At 42.0% G+C, this 16321-nt stretch overlaps 1 long non-coding RNA gene across 1 annotated transcript in view; it reads left to right on the forward strand.

The window, feature by feature from the left end:
- The window catches only part of LOC149982494 (uncharacterized), a 493843-nt gene extending 484313 nt beyond the window's left edge, over window positions 1-9530 (forward strand). The window contains exon 3 of the long non-coding RNA XR_016497150.1: window positions 9203-9530. This is a non-coding gene — a long non-coding RNA (uncharacterized LOC149982494). The remainder of the gene's footprint in view (window positions 1-9202) is intronic.
- Window positions 9531-16321: the final 6791 nt, after the last annotated feature.

The raw sequence follows: 16321 nt of genomic DNA on the forward strand, positions 1-16321 counted from the left end.
TTTGTGTTTCAGCTGTTTTGTTTTTGATGACATTAAGTTTTGCTGGATATTTCTGGTGGTTTTGACACAGATTTGCTGATAGACTATAACTATTTTTGGCTTGGCTGGCTGGCTAGCTGTCTAATTGTTTTTGTTTGAAGGATGCTTCTGGACACTACCAGCTTTTTTGTTCCACCTGGCTGCTGGTTCCTGATCTTTTGAAAACATAAATTGAAGAGTCACCTGAAGCTTGAGAGGAATGGGAGATGCAATAAAGGAATGCAGTTCTGAGGCAGAAAGCCAGCCTGAATTCATGGACTAGACGTAACATAGTAAATGTAAATACGGGACCATTAAATTAGTATGATACACTAGATGACCAAAAGCAAGTGGACACTTGCTCGTTAAACATCTAATTCCAAAATCATGGGCATTAATATGGAGTTCATCCCATCTTTACTGCTATAACAGCCCCACTCTTCTAGGAAGGCTTTCTATGAGATGTTGGTACTTTGCGGCGGGGACTTGCTTCCAGTCAGCCAGGAGCATTAGTGAGGTTGGCTAATTAGGCCTGGTTTGCAGTCGGCGTTCCAATTCATCCCACAGGTGCTCAATGGGGTTGAGGTCAGGGCTCTGTGCAGGCCAGTGAAGTTCTTCCACACCGATCTCAACAAACTATTTCTGTTTGGACCTTGCTTTGTGCACGGGGCCATTGACATGCTGAAACATGAAAGGGCCTTCCCCAAACTCTTGCCACAAAGTTGGAAGCACAGAATCATCTAAAATGTCATTGTACGCTGTAGCGTTAAGATTTCCCTTCACTGGAACAAAGGGGCCTAGCCCGAACCATGAAAAACAGCCCCAGATCATTATTCCTCTTCCACCAAACTTTACAGTTGGCACTATGCATTGGGGCAGGTAGCATTCTTCTGGCATCCTCCAAACCAAGATTCGTCCGTCGGACTGCCAGATGCATCACTCCAGAGAACGTATTTCCACTGCTCCAGAGTCCAATGGCGACAAGCTTTACACCTCTCCAGCCAACGCTTGGCATTGTGCATGGTGATCTTTAGGTTTGTGTGTGGCTGTTCGGCCATGGAAACCCATTTCATGAATCTCCAGACAAACAGTTATTGTGCTGACGTTGCTTTCCAAAGGCAGTTTGGAACTCGGTACTGAGTGTTGCAACCGAGGACAGACAATTTTTATGCACTTCATCTCTCGGCGGTTCCGTTCTGTGAGCTTGTGTGGCCTACCACTTCGCAGCTGAGTGGTATTGCTACTAGACGTTTCCACTTCACAATAACAGCAGGCCAGAAATATGATGAACTGACTTGTTGGAATAGTGGCATCCTATGACGGTGCCACGTTGAGCTCTTCCGTACGGGCCATTCTACTGCCAATGTTTGTCTTTGATTTTATATACCTGTCAGCAACGGGTGTGGCTGAAATAGCCAAATCCACTCATTTGAAGTGGTGTCCACATGCAGTGGATTCGGAAAGTATCCAGATACCTGGACTTTTTCCACATTGTTACAACTTTATTCTAAATCAATCTACCTACACACAATACCCCATAATGACAAAGCAAAAACTGGTTTTTATACATTTTTTCAAATATGTTAAAAATATAAAACTGAAATGGCATGTTTACAATATTCAGACCCTTTACTCAGTACTTTGTTGAAGCACCTTTGGCAGCGATTACAGCCTTGAGTCTTCTTGGGTAAGATGCTAAAAGCTTGGCACACCTGTATTTGGGGAGTTTCTCCTATTCTTCTCTGCAGATTCTGTCAAGTTTTGTCAGGTTGGATGGGGAGTGTCGTTTCACAGCTATTTTCAGGTTTCTCAGAGATGTTAGATTGGGTTCAAGTCCGGGCTCTGGCTGGGCCACTCAAGGACATTCAGAGACTTGTCCTCAAGCCACTCCTGTGTTGTCTTGGCTGTGTGCTTAGGGTCATTGTCCTGTTGGAATCTATTTTTTATTTATTTAACCTTTATTTAACTAGGCAAATCAGTAAAATAACAAATTATTTTTTCCAATGACGGCCTACCAAAAGGCAAAAGGCCTCCTGCGGGGACGGGGGCTGGGATTAAATATAGAGATATATACAGTGCCTTGCGAAAGTATTCGGCCCCCTTGAACTTTGCGACCTTTTGCCACATTTCAGGCTTCAAACACAAAGATATAAAACTGTATTTTTTTTGTGAAGAATCAACAACAAGTGGGACACAATCATGAAGTGGAACGACATTTATTGGATATTTCAAACTTTTTTAACAAATCAAAAACTGACAAATTGGGCGTGCAAAATTATTCAGCCCCCTTAAGTTAATACTTTGTAGCGCCACCTTTTGCTGCGATTACAGCTGTAAGTCGCTTGGGGTATGTCTCTATCAGTTTTGCACATCGAGAGACTGATATTTTTTCCCATTCCTCCTTGCAAAACAGCTCGAGCTCAGTGAGGTTGGATGGAGAGCATTTGTGAACAGCAGTTTTCAGTTCTTTCACGGATTCAGGTCTGGACTTTGACTTGGCCATTCTAACACCTGGATATGTTTATTTTTGAACCATTCCATTGTAGATTTTGCTTTATGTTTTGGATCATTATCTTGTTGGAAGACAAATCTCCGTCCCAGTCTCAGGTCTTTTGCAGACTCCATCAGGTTTTCTTCCAGAATGGTCCTGTATTTGGCTCCATCCATCTTCCCATCAATTTTAACCATCTTCCCTGTCCCTGCTGAAGTAAAGCAGGCCCAAACCATGATGCTGCCACCACCATGTTTGACAGTGGGGATGGTGTGTTCAGCTGTGTTGCTTTTACGCCAAACATGACGTTTGGCATTGTTGCCAAAAAGTTCAATTTTGGTTTCATCTGACCAGAGCACCTTCTTCCACATGTTTGGTGTGTCTCCCAGGTGGCTTGTGGCAAACTTTAAATAACACTTTTTATGGATATCTTTAAGAAATGGCTTTCTTCTTGCCACTCTTCCATAAAGGCCAGATTTGTGCAATATACAACTGATTGTTGTCCTATGGACAGAGTCTCCCACCTCAGCTGTAGATCTCTGCAGTTCATCCAGAGTGATCATGGGCCTCTTGGCTGCATCTCTGATCAGTCTTCTCCTTGTATGAGCTGAAAGTTTAGAGGGACGACCAGGTCTTGGTAGATTTGCAGTGGTTTGATACTCCTTCCATTTCAATATTATCGCTTGCACAGTGCTCCTTGGGATGTTTAAAGCTTGGGAAATCTTTTTGTATCCAAATCCGGCTTTAAACTTCTTCACAACAGTATCTCGGACCTGCCTGGTGTGTTCCTTGTTCTTCATGATGCTCTCTGCGCTTTTAACGGACCTCTGAGACTATCACAGTGCAGGTGCATTTATACGGAGACTTGATTACACACAGGTGGATTGTATTTATCATCATTAGTCAATTAGGTCAACATTGGATCATTCAGAGATCATCACTGAACTTCTGGAGAGAGTTTGCTGCACTGAAAGTAAAGGGGCTGAATAATTTTGCACGCCCAATTTGTCAGTTTTTGATTTGTTAAAAAAGTTTGAAATATCCAATAAATGTCGTTCCACTTCATGATTGTGTCCCACTTTTTGTTGATTCTTCACAAAAAAATACAGTTTTATATATTTTTGTTTGAAGCCTGAAATGTGGCAAAAGGTCGCAAAGTTCAAGGGGGCTGAATACTTTCGCAAGGCACTGTATATGTATATATGTGTGTATATATATATATATATATAAATATATATAAATAAATATATATTCTGTTGGTATTACAGACTCTGACAGGGAGAGGTTGAAAATGTCAGTGAATACACTTGCCAGTTGGTCAGGGCATGCTCGCAGTACACATCCTGGTAATCCATCTGGCCTTGCGGCCTTGTGAATGTTGACCTGTTTAAAGGTCTTAGATTAGCTTCGGGGAGTGTGATCACACAGTCTTCCGGAACAGCTGGTACTCGGATGCATGTTTCAGTGTTGTTTGCCTTGAAGCGAGCATATAAGTAGTTTTGCTCATCTGGTAGGCTCGTGTCACTGGGAAGCTCTCGGCTGTGCTTCCTTTTGTAGTCTGTAATGGTTTGCAAGCCCTGCAACAGTCGACGAACGTCGGAGTCGGTGTAGTACGATTCAATCTTAGTCCTGTATTGATGCTTTTCCGCATAGCGGGATTACTTATAAACTTACGGGTTAGAGTCCCACTCCTTGAAAGCGGCAGCTCTAGCCTTTAGCTCGTTGTGGATGTTGCCTGTAATCCATGGCTTCTGGTTGGGTATGTACCTACGGTCACTGTGGGGATGATGTCATCGATGCACTTATTGATGAAGCCAATGACTGATGTGGTGTACTCCTCAATGCCATCGGAGGAATTCCGGAACATATTCCAGTCTGCGCTAGCAAAACAGACCTGTAGCTTAGAATCTGCTTCATCTGACCACTTTTTTATTGATCGAGTCTGGTGCTTCCTGCTTTAATTTTTGCTTGTTTTAAGTTTTCCTGCATTAAATTCCCCGGCCACTAGGAGCGCCGCCTCTGTGTGAGCATTTTCCTGTTTGCTTATGGCGGAATACAGCTCATTGAGTGTAGTCTTAGTGCCAGCCTCAGTCTGTGGTGGGATGTAGACAGCTACGAAAAATACAGATGGAACTCTCTCGCTAGATAGTGTGGTTTACAGCTTATCATGAGATACTCTACCTCAGGCGAGAAAAACCTAGAGACTTCCTTAGATATCATGCACCAGCTGTTATTTACAAAAATACATGGTCCGCCACCCCGTCTTACCAGACGCCGCTGTTCTTTCCTGCCGATACAGAGTATAACCAGCCAGCTGTATGTTGATAATGTCGTTGTTAAGCCACAACTCCGTGAAGCACAAGATATTACAGTTTTGAATGTCCCGTTGGTAGTTTAATCTTCCGCGTAAAGTCATTCATTTTATTGCACGTTTGCTAGCAGAATGGAAGGCAGTGGGGGTTTATTCGATCCCCTACGAATTCTCAGAAGGCAGCCCGCCCTCCGGCCCCTTTTTCTTTGCCTTCTCTTCACGCAAATGACTGGGATCTGGGTCTGTTCCCGGGAAAGCATTATGTCATTCACGTCAGGCTCGTCGGACTCGTTAAAGGAAAAAAAGGATTCTGACAGTTCGTGGTGAGTAATTGCAGTTCTGATGCCCAGAAGTTATTTTCAGTCATAAGAGACGGTAGCAGCACCATTATGTACAAAATAAGTTTAAAAATAAGTTACAAACAACGCACTGAAACAAACAAAAAAACACAATTGGATAGGAACACGTAAAGCATCAGCCTTCTTCTACGGCACCATCTTTCTATAGCAGTGAATTTTAGACTGCTAGGTGTATCTGTACAGCATGGGCATATCTTTGGGTGACGTGGACATCCCCATGCATGCATCTTATCAAAATATGACTAATTCAATATTACACCATCCCATTCTCTGGGCTCTGTCTGCAATCATAACCAGTAGTAAATCCCATGTATTAATATTCTGTTTCATTATTCATGTTTGGTGAATCTATGAATTATGTATGGACACTGGAGTCTTTGCCACTCAAAATATTTATATTCATCACTCAAAATCTTGCCAAAGTATATTCTGTAGGAGGGGTCAATATGAATAAAAAATAATTTGACATGAATCGGGTCATGAACATATTAACTTTGAAATTAACAAGGTCTGGCATAAGCTTTGTAAGGGAAATTAGAAGGTGTGTGCTATTCTTATAACTAATTTCTGTGTTCTATTCATGTGCGGTTCTAATAACCAATTTCTGTTTTCATGCAAGTGGCTGACTACACTATCAGTAGATTCAATTTGGCAGTATGCCCAGATGTTGTTTTGAGAACAAACGAAAGATATCTCAGTTTCAAGGTCTCAGTTTAGACAGAAAGAAGCCTCGTGAGGTGTTGGTCTGTCACATGTTATGAAACGGTACTGGTTGGTCACATGGATGAAACAAAAACAGTAATGATTGATTAATTATGCTAAATCATGCAAATATAACTTGTCTGTGTATTGCTGTATATAAGACAACTGCTGGGTCTGCCCAGGGAGAATTTTCTGACAGGCATGTGTACTATGGTGCAAGTGAGTTGGTTGGAACCTCTCCAGCGAGCTAACAAATAAACAATGATTAATTTAAGATTGGCTTCGAGTGTCACTGTGTAAAATAATTTCCACGACAGCTTATTCCCACACTTTACAATAATTCTGTTGCAGTGGTTTTAGGTAGTCTCCGTATAGGCTATTCCCTACATCGCGACACTGCTGCCCAGTTGAAGAGCTTGTGATCTCAATGCAGCGTCACAGCGCCACAGCACAATGCACAATGCGCCTTCGGAAAAGCACCCCTCAGCCTCAGAAGAGGCCCTTCTGGAGGCATGCAGTCATAGAGTCATTATACCCTAATGTAGACCTATTTGCCTACTAGCCAAATAAAGTACGAGCAACTCGTCATTCCAACACATTTGAACATTTAATTCATCCTTCATTCAGTTTAGTCAGTCAGTATGTCATCCATTCAGTCATTTGTCTGAGTTGCAATAGGAACTAAATCAAAGAGGATAGAACAATCTTGTCCATTTGTTTATTGATATGCATGTGTATTCAAAGTTCTTTAGCCTATCACTTCCAATTTATGCTATCATTTTGGGTACTGATGTATTGCGGAATAATTCTAGAACTCTCTTTGTGTTTTATATTATAGAGCTCCCCTTAAAAAGAGACCCTAGCTCATTGGCCTCTAAATAAATGTTAAACAAAATAGTCTAAGACACATGTGCACTGGCTGATAGGGAATGCAGATATGGCATTAAGAATAGGCCATTGATAGTCTTGACCATTTGGGACCCCTTGGCTATTTCGCTCGGAATAGGTTACAGCCAAGACTTAATCAATATTTTGTCTCATTTATCGATATGGTTATAGCCTCTGCGTGATGGGGTTGTGCAATGCAAATGACTATAACAAGCCTCCATACAGAGTGGAATTCACTAATACAACAGTCAAAATGACTAATATAAGGCCAACAGTCCGTGCTCCCAAATACTGGAAAAGTGTGATTCATAAGGGTACATGATCACCACAATAGCCCCACGTGGCAATAAAAATTAATTATGCAATTATATGGCAATTAAATTACACACAACAGCATGGCATATTTAGATAGAGGAATAGGCATAGCCTAAATCATATTTACTTTCTAATTTGCAGCTCAGGTGGTTATTCTAAACAGGGCTCTTCTGTGTCTTTATCATGCTCACAAAAGTAATTTGCTGAAGGTCCAAGCCTATACTATGCCATCTACTGGTATAACGTCGTTATTGAATGCAGTTCTAAAAAGATCTACACTCTACAAATTAGGGGTTCAACTGGAGTTCTTCTAAGATCCTCAAAGAACCTTAGGGTTCTTGGCAATGAAAAACAGCCCCAAAAGGTTCTTCAAATAACTTCTTAGGAGGTGGGGTTCATCGGGGAACCCCCATTGTTGCTGGAGTTCTTTGGGGAACTTCACAATTGCAACTGAAAATGCTCATTCCAAGTTTGAATACGACAACAGTTAAAAAGGTAAGTTGGGTTGAAGATTGGCTGGCTCTGAATATATAAGAATATTTTGAAGATAAATACACAACGCAGAGGATGAGAGGACTAAAAACTACAGTACTAATGGTCAATTGCGAATTGTAAATAGGAGTTGGGTTTCAGTTCAACATCTGTTCAGAATCTGTGGAATGTCACTCCTGAACTCGTGTGCCACGTTTTCATTAGTCTGTACATTGAGTCTGGGGCAGGATACTTGTTATTTGGCCATTGGCCAAGTTGTACTGCAAGGACTTCTGATTGGTCAACCCCAGGCTAGGGTGGGGGTGGGGGGGGGGGGGGGGGGGGTTATAAATGGCATCCTGTTCCTTTGTTCAGTGGGGAAAAGCTGAGGACAGGGGAGACTGAACATCTACCTCCCAGCATAACATCTTGATTTGTCCTCTCTGAATAAACCTAGTTTTCTCCCCCTGATTTGCTTTGGAGTTTGTGTTATTGAAGAATAACAATTTTCTAACAAATATGTATCGAAAAAATAACTTATATAATAAAATACTCCTGAATATCGAAGACAATTATGGTATTCTGTGAATAGCTTCCATAATGGTAGCTGTCACGTTAGTTAGCTATATTTCAGAAGAATTAACGTAAATATTAGAAAGCCCGGTTTGACTGTTGGCGTTGTATGAGCTACAGTACAGTAACGTTAGCTAGCTAGCTAACAGGCTGACTACACCGCTCGCGTCGCGTGCACGAGCATTGCAAAATAAATGTAGAAATCTATATTATTCAATTATTGCACCCACACTGCTCCATGCACCAATGAGCTTCTGCGTTGCCAAGGGCTAAAATAGAAGTCATTTCTATTTCTGACGCAGATCCCGCTGCAAGTCCTGCCTCTCCCATCTTCTCATTGGTTTATAGAAGCAGGTACCCACGTGCCATCTCCTCATTGGTTATACCCGCGTGGGTGACTGGGGCGGCAGGGTAGCCTAGTGGTTAGAGCGTTGGGCCGGAAGGTTGCAAGTTAAAATCCCCGAGCTGACAAGGTACAAATCTCTCGTTCTTCCCCTGAACAGGCAGTTAACCCACTGTTCCTAGGCCGTCATTGAAAATAAGAATTTGTTCTTAACTGACTTGCCTACTTAAATAAAGGTAAAATAAATAAAAAAGACGAACGAGGTCAGTGGCGGTAATGCATCTAATTTATGAAAGTTGCCAATAGCAACTTTGTGTGGATTAATTGGCAGAGTAGAGGACCTTGTGCATTTCAGGTAAAATAATAACTCAATGTTTATATCCCAGGACAAATTAGCTAGCAAGTGCGCTAGCTAAATTGCCATAAATGTTTAAAGCTTTTCGACATGTCCCCAAACCTGCGTCTCGTGATCGCGTTTGGTGTGGGGGGACAAAATACATTTATGCACGATGGAGCACGCGCACAGCCGGTTTGGGTTCCGTGTTCGCTGCCTGCTGCAGTAGAAGCGCTCTGTCTCCACAGTACAGTACTCCGCAGTAGTTTATGTGTCGGGGGGCTAGGGTCAGTTTGTTATATCTGGAGTACTTCTCCTGTCCTATTCGGTGTCCTGTGTGAATCTAAGTGTGCGTTCTCTAATTCTCTCCTTCTCTCTTTCTTTCTCTCTCTCGGAGGACTTGAGCCCTAGGACCATGCCCCAGGACTACCTGACATGATGACTCCTTGCTGTCCCCAGTCCACCTGGCCGTGCTGCTGCTCCAGTTTCAACTGTTCTGTCTTATTATTATTCGACCATGCTGGTCATTTATGAACATTTGAACATCTTGGCCATGTTCTGTTATAATCTCCACCCGGCACAGCCAGAAGAGGACTGGCCATCCCACATATGCTCTCTCTAATTCTCTCTTTCTTTCTCTCTCTCTCGGAGGACCTGAGCCCTAGGACCATGCCCCAGGAATACCTGACATGATGACTCCTTGCTGTCCCCAGTCCACCTGACTGTGCTGCTGCTCCAATTTCAACTGTTCTGCCTTATTATTATTCGACCATGCTGGTCATTTATGAACATTTGAACATCTTGGCCATGTTCTGTTATAATCTCCACCCGGCACAGCCAGAAGAGGACTGGCCACCCCACATAGCCTGGTTCCTCTCTATATTTCTTCCTAGGTTTTGGCCTTTCTAGGGAGTTTTTCCTAGCCACCGTGCTTCTACACCTACATTGCTTGCTGTTTGGGGTTTTAGGCTGGGTTTCTGTACAGCACTTTGAGATATCAGCTGATGTACAAAGGGCTATATAAATAAATGTGATTTGATTTGATTACTACACACACACCCCTCCTGTTACGGCTCTCGTCGAAAGGAGTGGACCAAAGCGCAGCGTGGTAAGTGTTAATGATTTTCATTTTCAAAAAACACTCAAACAAAATAACCAAAGTGAAAACGAAAGCGCACAGTTCTGTCAGGTATAGACACTAAACAGAAAACAAGATGCCACAAAACCCAAAAGGAAAATGACAACTTATATATGATCCCCAATCAGAGACAACGATAGACTGCCTCTGATTGGGAACCACACTCTGCCAAAACCAAAGAAATAGAAAACATAGACTTTCCCACCCTGACCTAACCAAACATAGAGAATAATGAGGATCTGTAAGATCAGGGCGTGACACCTCTGGCCCGCCCCTCTCTTTCAATAACTGTTTGAAGCTCCTTCCCTGCCACCACCACCACTCACTCACTCTCTGGCTGAGGTCCAAACACATAAAATACACAACCTATCCCCTCAGCCCTCAAATGAAGTGGTACACTTCTGATGACATCTGACATCATGACGTCTGATGAAAATATACTTGCAGGGCAAGGGGCGAGGGAGAAAGGAATGATTTTTAAATGGACCGCCCTTGGCCGGAAATTCGTCACTCGTTCATCCTGCCGATGATTGTGTTTTCAGCCACCTGTAGCTTGTGGGTGCTTTATATGCGCTACAGTCAATTATGAGTGCATGTCTACTTACAGTGCCTTGCGAAAGTATTCAGCCCCCTTGAACTTTGCGACCTTTTGCCACATTTCAGGCTTCGAACATAAAGATATAAAACTGTATTTTTTTGTGAAGAATCAACAACAAGTGGGACACAATCATGAAGTGGAACGACATTTATTGGATATTTCAAACTTTTTTAACAAATCAAAAACTGAAAAATTGGGCGTGCAAAATTATTCAGCCCCATTACTTTCAGTGCAGCAAACTCTCTCCAGAAGTTCAGTGAGGATCTCTGAATGATCCAATGTTGACCTAAATGACTAATGATGATAAATACAATCCACCTGTGTGTAATCAAGTCTCCGTATAAATGCACCTGCACTGTGATAGTCTCAGAGGTCCGTTAAAAGCGCAGAGAGCATCATGAAGAACAAGGAACACACCAGGCAGGTCCGAGATACTGTTGTGAAGAAGTTTAAAGCCGGATTTGGATACAAAAAGATTTCCCAAGCTTTAAACATCCCAAGGAGCACTGTGCAAGCGATAATATTGAAATGGAAGGAGTATCAGACCACTGCAAATCTACCAAGACCTGGCCGTCCCTCTAAACTTTCAGCTCATACAAGGAGAAGACTGATCAGAGATGCAGCCAAGAGGCCCATGATCACTCTGGATGAACTGCAGAGATCTACAGCTGAGATGGGAGACTCTGTCCATAGGACAACAATCAGTCGTATATTGCACAAATCTGGCCTTTATGGAAGAGTGGCAAGAAGAAAGCCATTTCTTAAAGATATCCATAAAAAGTGTTGTTTAAAGTTTGCCACAAGCCACCTGGGAGACACACCAAACATGTGGAAGAAGGTGCTCTGGTCAGATGAAACCAAAATTGAACTTTTTGGCAACAATGCAAAATGTTATGTTTGGCGTAAAAGCAGCACAGCTCATCACCCTGAACACTGTCAAACATGGTGGTGGCAGCATCATGGTTTGGGCCTGCTTTTCTTCAGCAGGGACAGGGAAGATGGTTAAAATTGATGGGAAGATGGATGGAGCCAAATACAGGACCATTCTGGATGAAAACCTGATGGAGTCTGCAAAAGACCTGAGACTGGGACAGAGATTTGTCTTCCAACAAGACCATGATCCAAAACATAAAGCAAAATCTACAATGGAATGGTTCAAAAATGAACATATCCAGGTGTTAGAATGGCCAAGTCAAAGTCCAGACCTGAATCCAATCGAGAATCTGTGGAAAGAACTGAAAACTGCTGTTCACAAATGCTCTCCATCCAACCTCACTGAGCTCAAGCTGTTTTGCAAGGAGGAATGGGAAAAAATGTCAGTCTCTTGATGCGCAAAACTGATAGAGACATACCCCAAGCGACTTACAGCTGTAATCGCAGCAAAAGGTGGCGCTACAAAGTATTAACTTAAGGGGGCTGAATAATTTTGCACGCCCAATTTTTCAGTTTTTGATTTGTTAAAAAAGTTTGAAATATCCAATAAATGTCGTTCCACTTCATGATTGTGTCCCACTTGTTGTTGATTCTTCACAAAAAAATACAGTTTTATATCTTTATGTTTGAAGCCTGAAATGTGGCAAAAGGTCGCAAAGTTCAAGGGGGCCTAATACTTTCGCAAGGCACTGTATATAAAATATATCAATATTAATATACGTCTACTGTATGATAGTTAGCTAATTAATTTGCTAGCTAACGTTAGCCTGCCTAGCTGGAATTTCTGAAGAAGGAAAATATTTTATTTCTACTATTTCCAAAAGATAACCAAACAAAAATATATTTACTTTTTACGAGACGTGCTTGTGCCAGCATGTGCATTAGTAGCACAATTTCTAACTTATTTGCATTGGTGTTTACTTACACTTGTATGTTGACTTCTCTCCATTGATGTTGTTTTTAAGTTTTCACTGACTTTTCTTAGCGGATGTACAATCGTTGCGAATTGAATTATAGGGAGTTTCAGGCCCCAGAGTGAACATAATTGTACACTCGCAAAGCCAACTAAAAACGAGGGCTGAGGGGCTTAGGTTGCAAACTTCTCTTGCTTGGCTAATAATTTGGACCACCCTCCAAGATGGCGACGGGGATTCCCCCAAGGGCATAAGGCGAGGGTAAGTGGACAAGGGTGTGTATTTTAAGTGTTTGGACCGCAGCCACTCAGCAACAGCAGCCTGCCTCACTGCCTGATAGTTAGCAGCAACATGTCACAGTAAAATGAATAGATAATAAAAAAAGAGAAATGCCATGGCGGCCGTTGTGAAATCTAGAAATAGCCCAAAAAAACGAAACCCGTGACCATTACATTTTTACCCGCGACATCTTTTCAAAGTAGCCCAATTCATGAGAAAACTGTGAACATGGCAACCCTGGTTGTGCGTAATAGGAGCACACGCACATCAATGCGCATAGAACTACGCTGTGTTTGAATACCCATACTAACATACTGTAAACTTAATGAGTATATACTATATATTATTAGTTCATTTTAGTATACTGCAAATGAACGGTATCCTTTCAGTTGAGCGTACTAGCGCTTCGCCTGTCTACTGGAAGTTGATGCATTCAGATTTAGTTTACACTTTTTGGGTTGTTACATGATTCCATATGTGCTATTTCATAGTTTGTCTTCACTATTAGTCAACAATGGACAAAATAATTAAAACGCTGGAATGCTATGCAACCTCTTGCTAGCTTGTTAGCTTAACAAATGACTTGCTAGACAGTTTACGAATTCCGTTGTGTTCTTAATTGGAGTGACAGTGTGGGGCGTTAGTAAATTCAGAACGTTTCGCTCTGACCAAAGAGTGGGGTTAATTTGAGCGTTCTGACCTTACAATGGCAGTCAAGCACCCAAGCTAACTGAAGCTACTTCCAGACACAAATGAGAGAACCCCTCTCTCTGATCATTTTATTCACCCTGGCAGAGCTGGTTAGGCAGTTTATGTTATCCAGAGCGTTGGTGACTGTAACTGTGCTGCTGGCAACAATTTAATTACGCTTTTTTTTGCTGATGTTTACTGACACCGGCCATATTCAACAAGTGTGGAGCGTTTGTTGTTTCATCAGTTATTCTGCGCTCTAGTACACTCAGATAGAGAGTGCTGTGAAATCGGAGTAGATAAGACTGAGCGAATTTACAAAAGCACCCAAATGTCCATTGAGAATGCACAATGACTATACATACCACTTAGCTAAGGATAATCAAGTCAATTAACATTGGGTAGTTAGATAGCATATAGTTATATATATATATATATATATAGTGGCAAGTTTGATGTATTAGTAGCCAACTAACGTTAGGGTAGCTAACATACCAGTACATACTGTTGTAATGATATGCTATGTGGTTCGTAAGGACAGCTAGCTAAAAAATTGTCAGCCAACATAACGTGGGAGGTAACTTATTAGAAAAGTCATTAATTTATTACATTGCTCAAAATGTTCATAACATTTGTCATAATTAGTTAAATCAATGAATTTGTATCCGCTGAATATGGATATGGACTTCGGCTCCATATTTTCATCAAATCTGTAAATGATGTGAAGCCACGCCCATTTCCTGAAGAATTGCATTATCAGCCCTAAAAGCACAGAAATAGTGTCCACTGTTTGGATACTTCGTATTTTGGTGAATGTAGTATGACATCCGGGAACTTTTGGCATACTATCTATATCCATACTAAGACCAAACAAGCATACTATATACTCAATTTATATCACAAATAGTGAGGTTAGTATGAGTATTCGAACACAGCTCTTTGCTACATGGCCTGTGCTCAACGATTTTGAGTCAGAATGTTGATTAAGAGAAAATGATTGTTCCATGTGTGCATGGTGTTGAAATATAATTAATAATCATTAAGTCTGATTAAGACCAATGTAACAATGGATGTGGACATTGCCTTTTACATTGTAGAACCAGTTTATTGTTTGTAATTACCAATTGGGTAATTGTATGGTCCTTGGGGCCAAGTGGTTATATTAATTAGGCCTACCTGCTTGAACTCCTGTGAGACAGATTCGATTTGGTTTCTCAATGGGAGGCTGCACAGTCTTTCCCTCTACCTGTGCCTGTTCAAATAGGTCAGATTAAGCCTGAAATGGAGGCTATTTATTTTGAGCTATTGCCCGTGTATATTTGGTCAATCTACTTGTATATTTTGTATGGTATGGAGCTTTCACCATTGCGTCACCAAGACCTGTAAATAAATCTACACTCTAAGCAAGTCAACCTAACTTGCCTTCTGCGGATTTCATGCCCTTAGGACTGCTACAAACTCCATATTTTACAATTACATAGGCTAATAAAAATACGTTGTAAACAAAATAATAAAGGTCTGGTATAGGGCTGTGGTGGTCACGAAATTTCGTCAGCTGGTGATTGTCAAGCAAATAACTGCTGGTCTCAAGGTAATTGACCATTAATTAACATAAACACATTTAGCATCTCCTGGCTTCCACAGCTTATAAGCCACTGATGCAGACCATTTTAACAAGTCTAATAAATCTATGTAATATAGCCTACACCTTCACAATAAATCCATTCATTATTTTAGATAAGTCCAAAGAAACATGATATGAAGAAAATGTAGTCTATTTCAGAAGAACAGAAAAGAATACTCGGAGCGGCCTCTCCTTTGTGTGGCCCTAATGTCCACTAATAAAATCCATGCCTTTTGCACATTGTGCCCTTATCTCTGACTGCTGTGTGTTCCGAAGCACCTCTCACTCACATGGCTCTCCAAATCAAATCAAATTTTATTGTCACATACACATGGTTAGCAGATGTTAATGCGAGTGTAGCGAAATGCTTGTGCTTCTAGTTCCGACCATGCAGTAATATCTAACAAGTAATCTTGTAATGAGTAATGTAAACATCATATAAAGTGGCATTGTTTAAAGTGACTAGTGATACATTTATTACATCCAATTTTTAATTATTAAAGTGACTAGAGATTTGAGTCAGTATGTTGGCAGCAGCCAATCAATGTTAGTGACGGCTGTTTAACAGTCTGATGGCCTTGAGATAGAAGCTGTTTTTCAGTCTCTCGGTCCCAGCTTTGATGCACCTGTACTGACCTCGCCTTCTGGATGATAGCGGGGTGAACAGGCAGTGGCTCGGGTGGTTGTTGTCCTTTGATAATTTTGGCCTTCCTGTGACTTCGGGTGGTGTAGGTGTCTTGGAGGGCAGGTAGTTTGCCCCCGGTGATGCGTTGTACAGACCTCACTACCCTCTGGAGAGCCTTGCAGTTGTGGGCGGAGCAGTTTCCATACCAGGCAGTGATACAGCCTGACAGGACGCTCTCGATTGTGCATCTGTAAAAGTTTGTGAGTGTTTTTGGTGATAAGCCACATTTTTCAGCCTCCTGAGGTCATCTCCTTAGTTTTGTTGACGTTGAGTGTGAGGCTATTTTCCTGACACCACACTCCGAGGGCCCTCACCTCCTCCCTGTAGGCCATCTCGTCGCTGTTGGTAATCAAGCCTACCACTGTAGTGTCGTCTGCAAACTTGATGATTGAGTTGGAGGCGTGCATGGCCACGCAGTCATGGGTGAACAGGGAGTACAGGAGAGGGCTGAGAACGCACCCTTGTGTGGCCCCAGTGTTGAGGATCAGCGGGGTGGAGATGTTGTTTCCTACCCTCACGGCCTGGGGGCGGCCCGTCAAAGTCCAGGACCCAGTTGCACAGGGCGTGGTCAAGACCCAGGGTCTCGAGCTTAATGACGAGTTTGGAGGGTATTATGGTGTCAAATGCTGAGCTGTAGTCAATGAACAGCATTCTT

This window comes from Oncorhynchus mykiss, chromosome 7, assembly GCF_057628025.1.
Source record: "Oncorhynchus mykiss isolate SJ-2025 chromosome 7, ASM5762802v1, whole genome shotgun sequence".
Lineage (NCBI taxonomy): Eukaryota > Metazoa > Chordata > Actinopteri > Salmoniformes > Salmonidae > Oncorhynchus > Oncorhynchus mykiss.